The following is a 4,433-nucleotide window of genomic DNA, read 5'->3' as shown; positions in this document are numbered from 1 at the left end:
CTTCTTCCCTCCTCTCCTGCTATTACTGCATCATATATAATTGTATTATTTAACTCTGTCAAATGTATTGGGGTAGTTTTGTATGAAAACAGCTTATACAGAAACATATTGGCATTGTATGCTACTTAGAAATTTATTTCCTAGTGATGACTGTCTAGTATTGGAATATTTTGTCTTAGTGATATTCAGCAATAAGAGCAAATATACTACAGAATTTTTATTTTTTTTTTAATTTTTAAAATTTTTTTTTCTGCTGGAGCATTTTTATTTGTATGTATGTGTTACACCCTTAAAAAAAGAATCCCAGGATTTTTCCTCCTGTGTGTTTTCATCTTGCTTCCTCATGGTCCATGATGCCAGCTGAAGTTGTAAGCACGATGAACCCAAACTGACAGGATGGTGGCAGATTATTCTGCCACTTTTCCAGATCTTTCAATTGAACATCAAATATGGGGCTGATTATACCACACTTGTTTAATCTGCTGTGAGGTTCACAATTTTTCCTGATCTGTGATCATCAATGATCTCAAATTCGCTAATGTAACCATGCTTCATCATCACAGTTAAGAACCAGACAATTACTTTAGAGCATGGCCTCATGAGAACCTGGTGTTTTCCTCACTTTTCTGCATTGTTGATGCTTTTGAGAGCATCTGCCAGGACGTTCATGCTTACCATGGTGGTGGCGCTGCAAGATGGCGGAAAGAGCTATGCTGGAGAATTTTTAGAGATTAAAAAAGTAATGTTGGAGCAGCACAAAAAAAAAAAAGAAAAAAAGAAATGTTCCTTAATTCTAATTTTTTTTTGCCCCTCCCTCACCCCAAGATGGCATAGATTCTGAATACCCCTTCCCCTAATCTGCCCTCCCTTCTGTCACTCCTTGCCCTTATCTTATTCCCTTCTCCTTCTATTTTCCTCTAGGGCCGGATAGATTTCTGTATTCCATTGCCTGTATATCTTATTTCCCCATTGCATACAAAAACAATTTTTAACACTTGTTTTTAAACTTCGACTTTCAAATTCTCTTTCTTCCTCCCTTGCCACCTACCCTCGTTGAGAAGGTAAGTTACTTGATGCAGGTTATACAGGTGTAGTAACGCAAAACACTTTATACCAGTCATGTTGGGAAAAACTAGCTATATTTACCTTCATCCTATCCCAACCCACATTTGTTCTATCCTCTCTTTTGACCCTGTCCATCCTAAGAAGTGTTTATTTCTGATTACTCCCTCCCCAATCTGCCCTCCCTTCTGTCATCCCTCCTTTTGTCTCCTTCTGCAGTATTTTCTTGTAGGGTAAGATAGATTTCCGTGTTTACTTGAGTGTTTATACTATTCCCTCCTGAAGCCAAATCCGATAAGAATAAGATTCACTCATTCCCTCTCACCTTCCTCCACTTCCCTTCCACTGTAAAACCTTTTTCTTTTGTGTTTTATGTGAGATAATTTACTCCATTCTACCTCTCCCTTTCTCCTCCCAATATAATCCTCTTTTACCCCTTAATTTTACTTTTTAGATATCACTCCTTCATCTTCAACTGCTTTTGTATCATCTATCTATTTTTGTATCTATCTATCTATCTATCTATCTATCTATCTATCTATCTATCTATCTATCCATATATATTTTTCTCTCCAACTGCCCTAATACTGACAAAGGTCTCATGAGTTACAAATATCATCTTTCCATGTAGGAATGTAAACAGATCAACTTCAATTAGTCCCTTATGATTTCTCTTTCCTGTTTACCTTTTCATGCTTCTCTTGAGTCTTGTATTTGAAAGTAAAATTTTCTATTCAGCTCTGGTCTTTTCATCAAGAATGTTTGAAAGTCCTCTATTTCACTGAATGCCCATTTTTTCCCCCTGAAGGATTATACTCAGTTTTGCTCTGTAAGTGGTTCTTGGTTGTAATCCTATCTCCTTTGATCTCCAGAATATTATATGCCAAGACCTCCAGTCCCTTAATGTAGAAGGTACTCAATATTGGGTTATCCTGATTGTGTTTCCACAATACTGGAATTGTCTTTTTCTGGCTGCTTGCAATATTTTCTTCTTGTTCTGGGAACTCTGAAATTTGTCTACAATATTCCTAGTAGTTTTCCTTTGGGGATCTCTTTCAAATGGTGATTGGATTCTTTCAATTTATATTTTGCCCTCTGGTTCTAGAATATCAGGGCAGCTTTCCTTGATGATTTCTTGAAAGATGATGTCTAGGCTCTTTTTTTTGAACATAGGTTTCAGGTAGTCCAATAATTTTTAAATTCTCTCTCCTGGATCTATTTTCCAGGTCAGTTGTTTTTCCAATGAGATATTAGACATTGTCTTCTATTTTTTCATTCCTTTGGTTTTGTTTTACAATTTCTTGTTTTCTCATAAAGTCACTAGCTTCCATTTGCTCCATTCAAATTTTAAGGAAGTATTTCCTTCAGTAAGCTTTTGGACTTCCTTTTTCATTTGGCCAGTTATGCTTTTGAAGGCATTCTTCTCCTTATTGGCTTTTTGGACCTCTTTTGCCATTTGGGTTAGGCTATTTTTTAAGGTGTTATTTTCTTCAATATTGTTTTGGGTTTCCTCTAGCAAGCTATTGACTTGTTTTTCATGATTTTCTTGCATCACTCTCATTTCTCTTCCCAGTTTTTCCTCTACTTCTCTTACTTACTTCTCAAAATCCTTTTTGAGTCCTTCCATGGCATGGGACTGATTCATATTTTTCTTGGAGGCTTTGGAGGTAGGTGCCTTGACTTTGTTGTCTTCTTCTGATTGTATGTTTTGATCTTTTTTGTCACCGAAATAAGATTCTATAGTCTGAGGTTTTTATTTTTTTTTTGTGCTATTTGCTTGGGACTCAACCAATTATTTGACTTTCAAACTCTTTGTTAAGGTAGGTGTCTGTTTCCAATGTGGAGAATGTACTGTCTCAAACCTCGGGGGTTTTGTGCAAGTATATTTGGAGATACCTTTAGGGACCTCTAAATTTTCAGTTCTTTCAAGGTGGCATGATCAAAGGTGAGGTGTTTACTCCTTTCCTGGCCTGTGCTCTGGTCTGTGATTGACCACAAGCACTCTTTTCTGCCTTGGAACTGTGAGGGGGATTTTCTCTGTACCTCCACCACAAGCTCCAACATGCCAGTGCTCCTTGCCCCAGTACTGCTCCCCAGAACTGTGACCCAGATCCAAGCACTGGCAAAGCAAGAGACTCCTGCCTCAGCACCAGCAAAGAGATCCCTGCAATCTCTTTCTGATCAGCTGCTTGATCCTCCCTTGGTCTGTTGTCTGAGAACTCTGTAAGCACTCGCTGCCCCTGGTCTGTGCCAGGACTGGAGTTAGAAGGAGCTCCTCTCTCCCTGGGGTTGATATACCTTTCCCACTGACCTTCTAAGTTGTCTTTGGCAATTGTGCATTGAGAAGTCTGGAAACCAACAGAGCTGCCCATGATTCAGTCCCCTGAGGCCTGGTCTTCATTGAGCTGTGCTTCTCTCCCATCCTGGCGCAATAGACCTTTCCTGCTGACCTTCCAGGTTGTCTTCGGCTGGAAATTTGTTTCATTCTGTCTTTTTGTGAGTTCTGCTGCTCTTGAATTTATTTAGAGCCATTTTTTACAGGTTATTTGGAGGGTTTGGGGGAGAGCTCAAGCAAGTCACTGCTTTGTCCCCCCAATTCTAAATAGTCTTAACTGTATACCAAACTGATATATGTCCACTTCTAGCAATAAATATATGCAGTAATTCATAGGAACTCAAAAGACACTCTCCCTTATGGAGTAATTTTTTAAACACTAAGACACAACGCAACAGAATTTCCTACTATTTCCTTTCTTTTACTTTTGTCTACATGAACCAAGACACAAATAATGACTTTTCAAACCTAGGAAATTAATTTAAAACAAAATTTCACTGGAGATAAATAAAAATACATTAAAGGCTTCTCCTTGAAAGAGAAAAGGCCTTGTCATATAATGCACTGAGTGCATTATAAAGCATGCTGAATACTTGTCAATTTTCAGGTGACAGTGTTAGCAGCCAAAACATATTGTATACCTACAATGTATAAGTCATTGGTCCAGGTGAAAGGTGTCTAAAGAGGCATTTGACATTTTCCCTTAGCTTGGGCAGTTTGCTTTCTATCTGGGAAGGTAAAGAATATATATGGTGACATACCATATGTCACCATAATGGCAAATGAATGCAGGAGAGAGTACCACTGTTAGAAGGGGGGTGGGATGGGGATTTTCAATTAAGCTGATTGTAGAGTTCACAGAGGAGATGGGATTTTATCTGGGCTTTTAATAAATAGTAGGACTTATCTAAGTCCTTAGATAAGTGGGAATGAGCAAGTAAAACCTACCCCTGTAATAGTCATGTTCATTAACATCAACAGCAATAGAAAATTTTTACTAAAGAGTCTCATTTTCAAAGAGAGTTATTCTAGACAA

The 4,433-nt window shown here is 38.1% G+C and overlaps 1 pseudogene; it reads right to left on the bottom strand.

Moving 5' to 3' along the window:
- Positions 1-289: 289 nt before the first annotated feature.
- Positions 290-678, bottom strand: LOC110207752 (small ribosomal subunit protein uS8 pseudogene; annotated as a pseudogene).
- Positions 679-4,433: the final 3,755 nt, after the last annotated feature.

The sequence above is a fragment of the Phascolarctos cinereus genome, unplaced genomic scaffold, assembly GCF_003287225.1.
Source record: "Phascolarctos cinereus isolate Bilbo 61053 unplaced genomic scaffold, phaCin_HiC Scaffold_4;HRSCAF=312, whole genome shotgun sequence".
Classification (NCBI taxonomy): Eukaryota; Metazoa; Chordata; class Mammalia; order Diprotodontia; family Phascolarctidae; genus Phascolarctos; species Phascolarctos cinereus.
This window is presented reverse-complemented; position numbering and strand designations above follow the sequence as displayed.